Source organism: Bison bison, unplaced genomic scaffold (assembly GCF_000754665.1).
Source record: "Bison bison bison isolate TAMUID 2011002044 unplaced genomic scaffold, Bison_UMD1.0 scf7180017864172, whole genome shotgun sequence".
In the NCBI taxonomy this organism is placed as follows: Eukaryota; Metazoa; Chordata; class Mammalia; order Artiodactyla; family Bovidae; genus Bison; species Bison bison.
Window position 1 is genome coordinate 1,171,575 of NW_011494744.1, and position 15,317 is coordinate 1,186,891.

The 15,317-nt window shown below is 42.4% G+C and overlaps 1 protein-coding gene across 1 annotated transcript in view; it reads left to right on the forward strand.

The window, feature by feature from the left end:
* The first annotated feature begins 15,035 nt into the window (after positions 1-15,035).
* FRA10AC1 (fragile site, folic acid type, rare, fra(10)(q23.3) or fra(10)(q24.2) candidate 1) overlaps positions 15,036-15,317 on the forward strand; it is a 41,957-nt gene continuing 41,675 nt past the window's right edge. Inside the window, exon 1 of the mRNA XM_010842187.1 lies at positions 15,036-15,054. The gene's annotated coding sequence lies outside the window, so the exon portion shown is untranslated. The remainder of the gene's footprint in view (positions 15,055-15,317) is intronic.

The following is a 15,317-nucleotide window of genomic DNA, read 5'->3' on the forward strand; positions in this document are numbered from 1 at the left end:
AAATCCAGAATGCAGCCTAAATGAAGTAGGGAGGGGGTGCCAGCAGATGAAGCATAAGGCAGGTGCTTACTTTCTTGCTGCATCTGGTGCCAAGTATTTGGCATAATTTTTCCCTCATTTCTAATTATTGGCACTGGTGCTTACTTTACTTTTTAGCTGAAGCATCTGAAAAGAGTCTAGGAATTGCTCTGCCTCTCTTACTTATACAGGCAGTTTTCTGACAAATATTGTAAGTGAACACAATCCTGAGGTGTTTTTGTTTGTTTTGTTTTTGCCTCAAAATAACTCATGGATTATGGAAAGAGAGATTGGGCAAGTTAACATGTTATTTGATTCTGCCCAAATTGCCATGGGTTTAATTTTTAATTTGTTTCCCAAGACTTGACTCAACCTTTCAGACTCACCTGTGATTTAGATTTCAGAATTTTAGGTCTGAGCCCATAGCTTCCTCAGGTGTTTTCTTTTAAAAAGTAGGTTGTTAAATATGCCAGTTGAGGTGGCACATCCCTTTTACTATTGGACTTTTCTTCTTCAGGTGATGAAGGGAAATATTGCAAAAATATTAGATGCAAGTTATTTGATGCCCTGTCATTCTGCAAATGTTTATGAAAGGGCCTCCCTGGAGACTGAGTGGGAAAGAATCCACTTGCCAATGCAAGAGACATGGGTTTGATCCCTGGTCTGGGAAGATCCCACATGCAACTATGACTGTGCTCCACAACTACTGAGCCTGTGCCCTAGAGCCCTGAGCCACAACTGCTGAGCCCACACGCTGCAAGTACAAAGCCTGCATGCCCTAGAGCCCGTGTTCTGCAGTAAATGAAGCCACCTCAATGAGAAGCCCATGCACCGAAACCAGAGTCGCCCCTGCTCGCCACAACTTGAGAAAAGCTCTCGCAGCCACAAAGACCAAGCACAACCAAACCAAATAATAAATTAGAAAAAATGTTTATGAAGAGTGAACACTAGGTCAGAACCTCATGAAGAACAAACAATTGTTGCCCCAAACAAAGCCAAGAACCACGAGGCATGCAAAGATAAGGTCTTTTCCTTTCGGCAGTTTTGGTCCCTAAGAAAAGTGAGACAAGAACAAGGAGCAACACAATGCAGCTCGGAGGGGAGGAACAGCAATACAATTAAGAAAAGCACGTGGATCTATCACTTCTGATGGCAGATATAGCATAAAGGAAAAAGGTCTTCATTCCCATGCCTTAAGGTAATTTAACTGAGTGGATGTGGTTCAATTACTGTATTTGAGGTGATATTTGATTTCTATGCATTTACCTGACCTTTACCCTTTATCTCCTTCTATTGACTCTAATCTATGTGTGAATACATATATATATATATAATTGTATATATACATGGCTTCCCAAGTGGTGCTAGTAGTCAGGAACCCACCTGCCAATGCAAGAGACATAAGAGACACAATTTTGATCCCTGGGTCGGGAAGATCCCCTGGAGGTGAGCATGGCGACCTACTCCAATATTCTTGCCTGGAGAATTCCATGGACAGAGGTGCCTGGCAGGCTACAGTCCAGGTGTCGCAAAGAGTAGATCGCGACTCCAGCCATTTAGTGCACAAAATAGCACTAGATTAAGAGATCACCTGGGGGCTTCCCAGGCGGCACTAGTGATAAAGAACCTGCCTGCCAATGCAGGAGATGCAGGAAACACGGGTTCGATCCCTGGGTCAGGAAGATCCCCTGGAGGAGGGCATGGCAACCTACTCCAGTATTCTTGCCTGGAGAATCCCATGGACAGAGGAGCCTGGTGGGCTACTCCTAGTTTATAGGGTCACAAAGAGTCGGACATGACTAAAGTGACTTAGCATGCACGCAGACACATATATTTGTGTGTATGTATATATAGAAAGATATATAGTACAATTTTGAACTGAAATTTTTTAAATTTTTGGAACTTTATTTCAGATTGCATTTCAGAAAGTAGGAATGAAAGAGGAGAGAAGAGTTGTAGTTCAGAGAGGGCATCAGGACACCTGGGTTCCAGTCTTGTTTCCACCTGGCTTACCTGTGTTCCCAGGGGGCTTAGCCTGGGTGACCCCCAAGATCCCTTTCAGTATAAATAGTCTACATGTGATGCCTCCCACCCCGTGCTGATGGGAGCAAAGGATACTGGAGGCCTGAGGGTGTATCAGAGTGCTGGAATTGAGACATAAAGAGTGGTGTTTGGGTGAGACACCTTGGCCTCTCAGCTTCCTATTTAAATGCCACATCATTTGTAGAAAGCTGTTAAATTCAGAGCCACTCACTGTTTACAGGGGACTTGATTCCTTTTAGTTCCCAATGGGTATAGCACTGGCCCTGAAGAGTGTAGAGCATGGCCAAGCAAAAACATGTCTAAAAGACCAACACGCTGGCCGAAGTCTGTGCTGAGTGAGGTCCACAGATAAGCCTTGAATGCAATGAAGTGAGTTCTGAGGAGCAGACAGAAAGAAACTGGGGAAAGTGTGGCATGGGGGACAGCATGTCTCTCTGTGGTTCTCTCCTGTCTCATTTCGCAGACAGGAACAGGCCCAGGCCCTAACTGGCCCCACGCACAGAGGTTGCTGCTGGCCCCCCAATAACCCTCTCCCTTCAGACTCTTCCTGTCCTGTTCACACATCACTGTCCTCCCTCAAATACTCCACTCACCCTGTGTGGTGATTTATTACAAGTCCCTGTTACCTGTAGCATCTCATCTCAACCTGGGGTTCTGGGTCCTTCATCCAGGAAGCATGGTATTAAAACAGGTGACCTCGCCTTAGCCTTGGCCTTTGCAGCATTAAAGCTGTGTGATTATTGTTGTTTAATGTCTAAGTTGAGTCCAACTCTTTTGTGACCCTATAGCTTACAGCCCGCCAGGCTCCTCTGTCCATGGGATTTCCCAGGCAAGAATACTGGAGTGGGTTGCCATTTCCTTCTCCAGGGGATCTTCCTGACCCAGGGATCGAATTTGCATCTCCTGCATTGGCAGGCAAATTCTTTACCACTGAGCCACCAGGGAAGCCCTGGCTTTTCACAAAATGTTAAACTTCCCTTGCCTTTATTTTCCTTATCTCTAAGATGACTGGGGACTGAGGACTCCAACTGTAAATGATCTCTTGGAACTGCTGATCTAACATGACGGCCCCGGTCTCACACTACCTTGGAGTGCCCAGATTCTAATATGTTGGCCCACAGTCCTAGGGGCATCTGTAATCTTGGCGGGTCTTGGGTCCCAGGTTTTGGTTTGGGAGATGTCATAGTGCTGGTTTTCAAAGCCATCTTCTGGTATCCTCCATAGCATTTCTCTGCTCCAAACAAGTCCGTGGTCTCAGGAGCTCTGAATAAGCGTAAATGCTCCCATCCTGTCTGCTCTGGCTCTGTGCCACTGCCACCGCCAGAAAGCTGCTCGTGGTCCCCTACAGTACCCCATATTGGTCAATTTCCAGATTAAAGCCCAGCTAATCCAGACACCCCTCACTGGGTACCTACATCTAACAACAGCCCTTCCTTTCCATGAGGGCAAGTCTAATAGCCATAGCCATGGCCTCAGGGGCCTTTGGTAATCTGTGGATTTAAAACTTCCAGTCATTCCCCCGAGTGCCTTTTTTCAAACATAATTGTCGTTGTGCAGCCATTCAGCATTGTATCATGGATCTTTTCTCTCATTGTCTCATAGTCTTCACAAAGTGTTAATGAATGCCTTGGGACTCTGCTAACTTTTCCCCTATTATTGCTGGGCAAATGCTTAGTCTTTCAATATCATAAATATCTCAGTGTGTGTGTGCGTGTGTGCTCCAGTCATGCCCAACTCTTTGCAACCCTATGGACTGTAGCCTGCCAGGCTCCTCTGTCCATACACCCTGCTCTTTGAATACTTTGCGTTATTTTCCTAGTCCACTCAGATGCATTGTCATTGTAAAACCTAAACTTCTTTGTGGCGTCTTGTAGTTTGGCAGTCCTTGTGTGTACGTCTGACTCTTGTGCATTCACCTACATCAGGTGTCCAGACCTCCTTCTCCGTGCCTTCAGCCTCCACTAAGTCCCCTCACCGCCCTTACCGCTCAGCAAGTGGTCTTGCCTAAGGCACTACGTAGTTCTGTCTCAGACATCTCTGCCTTTTCAGCTATGCCCTGATTCAGTGGTTCTCAAACTCCAGGTGCACTGAACTGCCTAGAAGACTTATAAAGACGCAGATTGCTGGCCCCGCCCTGAGTTTCTGACACAGTAGGTCTGTGTGGAGTGGAGAAGGAAAGTTGCATTTCTAATAAACTGTGGTGGTCCTGATGCTGCTGGACCACGGTCCACACTCTGTAAACCCCTGCTTGGATTCTTTCCTCATGTTTCAGGTGAAATGGGTTAGCTTCTCCAACTTGTATTCCCTGCCTCCCACCCCACTCCCCCCGACTACCTGCCCTCTGAACCATCTTCCCATCTTCTCCCGGACTAGCTCCTACTCTCAATCTCTTTTCTTCTAGTGCTTTCAATCTGCACCATTGAAACTTCCCTTACTCCATCCTTTAAGAACCCTCCCATCACTGCTATTTTAGTAATACCTTTCTCTTACCATTACCCAGTTCTAACTAGCAACCCAAATGTCTTTCCTCCTGTTGCAAATTTTTCCTGAGCTTGAACTTGATCTTCATTCATTGCTTCTACTTCTTATCCATGTATTTCCTTTCTAATTCCCAGAAATTTCCCGAGCTGCTCTATGGAAGCTATCTGGAAATTTTAAAATTACCCTTCTCCCCAAATCAAGTGACCTTTCTTTATTAAATAATAATGGCAGTTAATGTTCATTGAATTCCACCTGTGTTCCAGGCATTGTACTAAGCACTGCATCGCGTATATATACATATATATATATATATATACACACATATGTATATACAGGTATATTGGAGAAGGCAATGGCACCCCACTCCAGTACTCTTGCCTGGAAAATCCCATGGATCGAGGAGCCTGGAAGGCTGCAGTCCATGGGGTCACTGAGGGTCGGACACAACTGAGCGACTTCACTTTCACTTTTCACTTTCATGCCTTGGAGAAGGAAATGGCAACCCACTCCAGTGTTCTTGCCTGGAGAATCCCAAGGACGGGGGAGCCTGGTGGGCTGCCATCTATGGGGTCGCACAGAGTCGGACACAACTGAAGCGACTTAGCAGCAGCAGCAGCAGCATACAGGTATATAATCTCACGTGAAGATTATCCTTATATCAATTCTATGTAGAAAGTATTATTAGAGAGTTTAAAAAGCTACGGCTCATAGAAGTTAAATAATTTGCCCAACAGTTTAAGTGAAAGAACCAGAATCAGACCCAGCTCTAATTCCACATCCCACATGCTTAAACACGAGCCTGGAAAATACATCAGAATCTCTGAGCACCTAAAAGAATGACAATTACTAGCTCCAGTGACAGAGGTTCAGGTATGGCTGAGGCCTAGGAATCTGAATTTGTAATAACACACCCCCACCCCGCCACCCCACATGGTTCTGAGGTGGGTGTTCCTAGTGACAGATACATTTTGAGATGCAGTCCCTCTGTATTGACATAATTGGCCACTTCCTTTCTTTAAACACTTCCCTCAGTTGCTATGATACAACATTTTTCTCTGGCTCTGTGGGCTCTTGAGTCTGCCTTTCTCCGTCACCTGCCCAGATCAATGCCCCAACTCTGCCCTCCGCCTTCTCCTCCCTCTCCTGACTGTCCCTGTGAGCCCGTCCACTCGAAGCACTCAACTCGGGCAGATGGTTCCCAGCCTTGCCCTTCTCGTGCCAGCATCCTGGTGAGAGTCATAGAGCAGCAGGACATGATTTTGGGACATGATGAACTGTGGCACAGACGGTGGACAAATGAGTGGGGCCGGTGACATTCACTATGGTGCCGCATCGGCCCACATCACCTTGGTCTTTCCTCTTGCCTCAAAGATCCCTATCCTTTAAAGCTTTCTAATCAAACCAGTTCAGCAAAAGAGCTGATTATTTTACACAGTTACACTAATATTTTAATTCTCCCACTCATTTGCATTTTTAAAGCCTTTTTTTTCTCTTTTTGTTTAACTTGGCTTTAACTGATGTTTGCATGATGAAGACATTTCAAGCTTCACTTAGCAGATAGAGGGGATTTAGACGGAAACTGGGACCTAAGAGGAAGGGAAGAGGGCCCCCTTCTCTTTGCCTTGAAATTGTTTGAACCTGAGACTCAAAGGCAGCTGAAAACACCACTGGAATGGCAGGCCTTGTCCTTTCTTGCCTCCTGTGTACCTAGGCAGGTGAAAGTGAAAGTCACTCAGTTGTGTCCGACTCTTTGTGACCCCATGGACTATTCAGTCCATGGAATTCTCTAGGCCAGAATAATGGAGTGGGTAGCCTTTCCCTTCTCCAGGGGATCTTTCCAACCCAGGGATCGAACCCAGGTCTCCCACATTGCAAGCAGATTCTTCACCAGCAGAGCCACAAGGGAAGCCCAAGGGGTGAACAGTAATTGCAGCTGCTGCAGACCTGTCCCTAGAAGAGCAGAGGGTATTTGGCTAGCTTTCTGCCACGCTCCACACTCGGAATGGTTGATTTCTCTTCATCTTTCAAGTCTCAGCTTAAATGTTCTCTTCTGAGAAACTAGTCCCGACTCCCTCATTACTTATATAGGCCCTTCTGGGTGATTCTCTGTGTTGGAAGCTGTTTCCCTTCATTGCATTTATCACAGTTTGTAATTATTGTACTTATTTATTTACTTGCTCTTCCTGTCCCCATTTGGACAGTAAACCTCAAGAGGATAGAGACCAGTTGGCCTTGTTCCTCACTATGCTTGTAGCATGATGCAGGCTCACAATAAATATTCAGGTTCGTAGCCAGAGTGGCTGGAGAGCTACACATCCACCACCTGGCACTTAGTGATTCGTTCTTTACCTGAGCTAACTGCCCCCAGTAGCTATCCCAGTGCTGAAAGGCTTCAGACAGTCGGAGAACAGCCGGTTCACCTCACTGCTAGGGTAACAATGTAGGGTGGCCTGGAGGTGGCATTAGGAAAATTTATGAAAGACTTTGAAAAAGGCAAAATGAATTACTAGGTATCCTGTCTAGCACCCAATCAACTTATGAGACTTTCAATGTCTTTGAGCTCTTTTATACAACTTTTAAAGTCATATAAAACTGATAGCAATACAAATGATTCCTGTCAGTAGTGATGTGAATGAATTTTGTCAGGTGGAGGCACAACTGATTATTGCCCTGTGGATATTAATCAGGTTTGCATCCATGTGTAAATTTATATTAATTTTCCTGATTGCCTATATATGTGTTCTTTGCATTCTCCTTTGATCTGGGGGGGTAACATTTTGCTTATTGCCTCATGACTTAGGTAAGTAAAATCTCTGATGTGTGTTCATTTTATATTTGTACAAGAGTCATGATTTTAGCCTTTAAAAATATCTTTTTCAATTGAATTTTAAGAAAAGCAAGAACTATCAGGCATCAAAAAATGCTATCAAGAAAGTGAAAAACAACCTATATGATGGGAGAAAAAATTTTCAAATCATTTATCTGAAAAAAGATGAATATCTGGAATCTATAAAGAACTGAAACTCAACAACAACAAAACACCCAATTCAAAAAATAGGCAATGGACTTGAATAGACAGTTCTTCAAAGAAGATATAGAATGATGAATGCACATGATATGATGCTTGACATTATTAGTCATTAGGGAAATCAAATCAGAACTATAATAGATACCACTTCACACCTACTAAGATGGCTATAAATAAAAAAAGAAAAGAAGAAGAGGGGGAAATAACAAGTGTTGGTGAGGATGTGGAGAAGGTAGGAATATTAAATGGTAGCTATTGTGGAAAAACAGATGGTGATTTCTTAAAGATTAAACATAGAATTCCCATATGACCCAACAGTTCTGCTCTTAGGTATGTATCAAAAGAATTCAAACGGACTCAAACAAATATTTGTATACCAGTGTTTATAGCATTATTATTGACAATAGCCAAAAGGTAGAAACAACCCGTGTCTGTCAACAGATGAATGGATAAACCAAATGTGATATAGATCAATAGATAATGATGAATATTATTAAGCCATTAAGAAGCTATAAACTGGGGCACATGAGCATGTAGATGGTCCTCTGAGCCATGGAAATGACTGATACCATAAGGAGAAAGGAACACCAAGCCCCAACCCTGCAGAAAATCAGATCCTGAGAAGATATAGAGTGAGAAAGAAAAACTGAGTGTGGTATCATGGAAACCAAGGCAGATAGCAACCTTGCTCCTGACGTCTAGCAGCTCACTGTCCAGTGACTTGGGGGCGCTTCAGCGACGGCTTAATTCTTGTCCTGTGAGAGGGCATCATCCACTAGATAGTACTTCTGTTCATAAATAACATTTTCAACAGCACACTTTATTGTCAGAAACTGTGCAAGATAACATAGGATGCACAATGACATGGTCAAACAAAAAACAAATCTGGACTTAGTTGGGAGAAACTTTTATTCAAAAATATTTTGCCAGGCGGGAAAGGGACTATTGTGATAGGGAAGGACTTGGTCTTGTTTTAATAGAGGGGCATGAACAGGGCTAGAGAGAAGCAAATGTGGGAAACTGGAGTGGAAGGGTGGCATGATCAGACATTAGATCAGAGAAAATTTTATGCTGAAGCCAGTCTGTTCTCTGTGTGCTGCCTCAGACTGAGGGTGGGCCAAAGTTCAGGGGCTTGGAGGAAGGAAAGAAGCTGAACTGAAGTTTGGTTAACAAGCATCTTGATCCAATTGATCAGTGGGGGTGAGCAGTTCAACTCATCATTTATGAGACAATGGGAATTTGGAGGGTCTGTGTGTAGCTTTGTCATAGGTTAAACAGGGGGCATCTAAGCCTTATCTAAGTCATATGGGAAAGAGTGGTTCTTTGCAGCAAGCTGTTTTCCATATCATAAAAACTAGGGAATTCCTGTAATTGGCACTGTTTTCCAGGAGCAAAGGGCTCAGGCAAAATTCAGCATCGTCACTAAGCACTGGGATGTGAGTTCCACGTGCCCAGTCTGGGTGACACCTGGGGCTTCTCAGTTGGTATATATGTTTCTGTGCAGGGATGTGTAGATCACCCCTTGGTGTGACTAGGCTGTGAGCCTCCTTCCCAAAGTGTTCCAAAGGCTTTTGATTCTTTTCTTGAAGGAGTGTCCATGCATGACTTACCAAGACCCTGTTTTATTACCAAGAGATTCATCCAAGACAGACTCAGAACCTCTGCTTCCAAACTACCACCTCCAAAATGCAGTCCTCAGGTGTATGGATTAGTCCTTGGAAATCTACATCCCATGGGCTGCATTCAGCTCACAGAAGTGCTTTGGTCCAAAGTGTGTTTGCTTTGATTTTTAAACATGAATTAGATGCCAGTGTTAAAACTCAGAATACTGAATCTAAAAATTCAGCTTGTTAACTTTTCTAGAAAAATGGATTGCCCTAGCAATTCTGGCCTACATTTCTATTTTATGCTTCCTATACTATTGAAAAAATTCCTGACAATAAAGTGTGCCATTGAGAAAGTTCTATTTATGGATCCCAGTATTACTTGAGTGCTCTTGCTTTTTATGTGGCCCAAGTAAGGAGAGGCATGAGCCCCCCATCTGCTGTTTACCGCTGTGTCTCAGAACCTAGTCATTTAGGTTATCTCTCTGTCTATAAGTATTTCATTTCCTACAACCAATTATCACCTTTAGTATCAGGAGAGCTAAAAGTAAAAGGGGTTTTACTTTCAGAAAATACGTTAATTAAGACATTATTTAGGAAAATTGCTTACTATTTACATCCAGTTGCCTGACAACATAATGATGATAGAGTGTATCCTTAAATACACAACAGACGTACTTTCCTGGATGTTTCGCTTGACTATACAACATGCCCTGTACACATTTAACTTGTATTCATGAATTGTGAAATCATGTGATATGTATTCTTATGAAACCCTGTACATATGTACTTAAATATAACTTTCTCCTGGTAATCTATCTCATCAATTTAATGTTTAGGCCAGCCTGAAGAATTTACAAGGGTAGAGGTTTTCTTTCCCTCTCTATAGCCTCAGTGAGTGGGGGGATTATGTTTCCCATGACTGTAGGCCCAGTCAGCCCTTGAAGAAGGATCCAGAGTTACAGCAGCCATCAACTTTCATTATTATAATGAGTCTCCCCACTTTGCAATTTCCTGAATGAGACCTGAAATCTTGATACCAACAGATATTATATGACAAAACATAAATCCATCAGTTTTCCAGTGACATTAATATCCCTGGTCTCTGCTTCTCATCTCATTGACTTGGTAAGTGTCTCCCTATCTCTTAATCAGAAGGCTCCTTATCCACCACTACCTCGGAGAGGGGTTTTATAGACATCCTGTCTCTGTTCTTGCCTCCTGGGAGCAGGCCTAAAAATGACAATCAATTCATTTGGCTAAGCGGTATGTTGCTGTCTTTCCACTCTGCTTCCCATTGTCCATCCAGCCACAGTATTTGTGCTCCGGTTGCCTCTTCCAGGCACTTTCACAAGTGAGTGGCTGACCTTTGACTGTATTGCAAAGAGAAGTATTAGATTGGGTCTCAGTTCATGGGCTGAGTTGTACGTCGGAGGTTGCAGAGTTGCCTTCTGCCAGATCCTGGCTTATAAATGTACAGGAAGTACAGCTGACTGTGCCAAGAGTTCAAGGCCCGGGCACTCTCAGTCCTTTGGGTGCTGACTAGAGTCTTTCTCAGCACTTACAGAGCTCCCTGTCTGTCTCCATCTCTATGCCTACAGGAAATTCATCTCTGACTACACAAGCATTTATGTGGTGTGAATTCTGAGACCCCAGGAAATCCCATCTATCTACTCCCCAGCCTGTTCTGCCATGCCTGAAATCACTTTAATTGCCAAAATTTCCATTGATCAATTAAAGTTTTACAAACCTCTGAGAACAGGTAAATTTTGTAAATATAAACTCTTTATTGAAGCATAACTTGCAAACATAAAAGTACACAAGTCATAGGTAGAAATGAACCACTCGTGCAGTGAATGCCAGGGGCAGGAAACAGAATATTAATATTGCCATTTCCCCAAAAGTCCCCTCCCACTACGCCTTGTGGCTGCTTCCAGTCACCTCCTGTATGCCCAACCAGGGGAATCATTATTCTAACTTGGAACAGACAGATTACTTTTGACCTTATTTTTTGTATGAATAGGATTGTGTGATAGGTATTCTTTTGCATACACAAAGCTTCTTTTGTTCAGCATCACATGGATGAGATTCATCTATGCTGCTGCAGATAGCTGTCATTTACTTGTTTTTGTTGCTGTATAGTATTCCAAGGTGTGAATATGTTGCAATTTATTTAATTATTCTAATCCTGCTGACCGTTTGGGTTGCTTACAGTTTTTTACTTATAAGTAGTGCTGGTGCTTTCTAAGCCAGGTGCTTTGATGAATATATGTACATTTTTCTTTTGAAAGTACACTGAGGAGTGGAACATATGAGACATAGGACATATACATTTGGCATTAGTACATACTATCAAACATATTTTCCAAGGTGATTGTACCAATTTACATTCCCACAACAGCATAAAATTATTGTAGTCATACCATATCTCCATCAGTACTAGATCTGTCTTCTCCAGTTAGTTACTCTCTTCAGTGTGTAATGGTGTGCATTGTTTTCTTAATTTTCATTTCTCTGATAACTAGTGAGAACGAGCACTTCATTGTATGTGCACTGGCAATTCAGACGTCTTGAACTGTCTGTTCAAGCCTTTAGCTAGCTTTTCTATTGTTTTTTTTCCCCTTATTTTTCAGGTTCTTCATATAATCTGACAGTGTGTCTACTGCATTATATTCTCCCATTCTGTGACTTAACTTTTCACTTTTTAATAAAGTGTTTTAAATGAACAGAAGCCTGTTCTTTATGTTTGTACTTTGTGGTTAGCCCTTTGTATATCTTATGTAAGAAAATCTCTCCTGCCCTAAGGAAGAGATCCTGGAATATCATGAAGAGGTTTTCCTATGTTATTTTTGAAGGTGACTAATATGTGTGGTGTGAATCAAGTTAGGAATGAGGGTGGTTTTTTTTTTTTACCATAGTATTAAATTTGCTCAGAACTATTTACTAAAAAGTTCATACTTATACCTATGCCATTAATCATGATATTATATAAATGTGGATCTGTTTCTAGGCCATACTCCAGAAGCAGTTGATTGTTAAATCACAAGAATTTCCTCAGGAACTTCCCTGGTGGTCCAGTGGTTAAGACTACATGCTTCCAAAGCACGGGGTGCGGATTTGATCCCTGGCTTTCCTGATAGCTCAGCTGGTATAGAATACAACTGCAATGTGGGAGACCTGGGTTTGATCCCTGGCTTGAGAAGATCCCCTGAAGAAGGGAACAGCTACCCCTTCCAGTATCCTGGCCTGGAGAATTCCATGGACTGTATAGTCCATGGGGTTGCAAAGAGTTGGACACGACTGAGCGACTTTCACTTCACTTTAGGGAGCTAAGATCCCACATGCAGCCAATAGGTTAAAAAAAAAATAATTTCCTCAATAAATGCTACTTTCCTCAAGTAAAACATTTATTATATTCTTAATATGAAGTATGCATCATTCTGGGCATTTTAGCTGCCTTGTTTTGTTTCAAACCTCACAACCCACTATGAGATAGGTAGTACTATTATTTACATTTTATAGGTGAGGAAATTAAGACTTAATTAAAAACTTGCCCAAGATCTCCTGGGCCTTCCTGGTGGACCAGTGGTAAAAGAATCCACCTGCCAATGCCGGAGATGCATATTTGATCCTTGAGTTGGGAAGATCCCCTGGAGAAGGAAATGGCAACCCACTCCAGTATTCTTGCCTGGGAAATCCCATGAACACAGAAGCCTGGAGGGCTACAGTCCGTGTGGTCACAAAAGAGTCGGACACGACTGAGCAACTAAACAACAGCAACAACCAAGATTTCCTAGCTAGAAAGTGACAGAAACCTGACTTGATTGTGGGTCTGGCTGACTTTGAAGTGGAGCTCTTTACTATACTGTTTCTCAAAGCAGCATTCCCACCACCCCACCCCACCATCAGGCATTGGGAGTGGCAGGGAATAAGGGTGTGTGTGTAGGGGAGAAGGGTGATGGAGTGGAGTGGGGACCAACTTCCCTCACCCCCACCACATACCTATTGTAGTATTTTTTGCTTTGAGTTATACAACATTGGTGTCCATATAAATTTTCATATTCATTAAAACAGTATATTTTATAGATTGGAAACCATAGGTTCATGCCATTTACCAGGCACTTCATATTGATAGACTATTTTGTTGTTATTTTTCTATATACTCTTTCTTTGTTACTATTCATCCTTGGAGAGTAAGGAGTGACTTTTACATATTTGTAACCCTGATGACTAGGACAGTGCTCTGTCCAAAGCAGACACATGATAAATATTTGTTGTTTTTTCAGTTGTTGAGTTGTAATTGCTAACTTGAGATTTCCTGATCAGGTAGGTTGTCTCTCCTCTATTAGTTGGTTTTGGTTCATATTATGTGATCTATCCCTAACATACATTTTCTATTTTCTCTCTTTCAATAACTGCTGCCTCAAACAGAGAAATGCAAATCTTTGGCTGAATGATCTGGTAACAACAGATCTGAAATTCTTCAAATGTTAGAACCAGAAGCTATTTCTCATGCAATTAGTGAGTTAAAAAAGAGAGAGAGAAAGACAGATTTTGATAGAGAGAGACAGAGAAAACCGGGTCTTGTAGAGAAATAAGTATTCCCAGTTGTAGCCTCTCACCAGGCCTGTGGCTCTGAATTTTGTGCTTTTATTTTTTAGGTGCAAAATGGGGCTAATAATACTGCATGCAGCACAGGTTGTTGTAAGAGTAAAATGAAGCAACAGACAAAAAAACACTAAGAATGGTAGAAAATGCTATTAAAGATCAAATATTGGTAGAAAGTAAATTGAATACAAGGTAGTGCTAGGGGTAAAAAACCTACCTGCCAATGCAGGAGACATAAGAAATGTGGGTTCCATCCCTGGGTCTGGAAGATCTCCTGGAGGAGGGCATGCAACCCACTCCAGTATTCTTGCCTGTAGAAGCCCATAGACAGAGGAGCCTGGGGCGCTTCAGTCCATAGGGTTGCACAGAGACCAACTCGACTGAAGCAACTTAGCAAGCGCACACAGATGTGTTTGGTTTTATCAATAATAAATAAAAGAACTGAGTAGATACTTCAGATATTTACTAAAAAAGGAACTTATTGACAAAATAATTCAATATAGTTTAATGTTAAATCATGAAGCTTCCTCTTGTTTTAAATATTTTAAACTTTATTTTTAATTGGAGGATAATTGCTTTACAACGTTTACTGGTTTCTGCCGTACCGCTTTAAATATTTTAATAAACGTTTTATTGAAGTTTAATCCGATTGAATTTTGAAATTGAATTTACAATAATTTAACTTACAGATTTTTAAGATCATATTCATTGCATGTGTAAAGCAGGATGAATCTGTAATTTACTGTCAGGGATAGATGTGGCTTGAACGGATAGATATTGTTATCTACCATTTAGTTCAAAAGATGTAAAGTGGTGAGTGTTATGTGCTAAGGTTTTTGCTATAATGAGCCCCTCGTGAAAGTCAGTGGCATGCCAGTTCAGTTTTCAACAAATACCTAATTAACGCGCGTAATTTCCAAGGAACCGTGTTGGGTACCAAGGAGGAAGCACAGATGAATAGCATGAGCCGGAGCGGGGATAAGATACGAACCCAGTAACTAAGCTGCAAAAACAGAATGGGGCATCATAATTTAGAAAAGGTAAAACACAGGGAAAACACGGCAGAGCTTAAAATGTTTCCCGTCTGCATTTTTTCTTTTCTTTCTTTTTAAAGTAACTATTTAGATCCCTTTTCACCTGTGCCAAGTCACTTGTCTGCAGAGAATTTGCGAGCCTGTGAAATCGGCCCTACCCACTCTTTCTTCTTTCTCTCCTGGCATATTCGATGAGCTCCTCTGCCATCAGGACTACATTTGGAATGGCATCTACTGTGTGGGTGGTGAAGCGATGAAAAGCTATTTTGTTCTAATTATGAGAACCGTTTTGGGCGGGGGGGTGGGTGGCGGAGAAGGCAGATCGGAGACTGAGACGCTCAGCGAGGGTGCTGAGAGGAGGCGTTACTAAGGTTACTAGAAAGAGGACGGCAAGTGATATTCAGGAAGAGTTTTTTTTCCTACAAGGAAACAAATTTTCAAACGAGGGGCGTGGGCTTAGTGTGAGCAGTGCCACGCGATATTAGATGCTGGGCTCCCGAG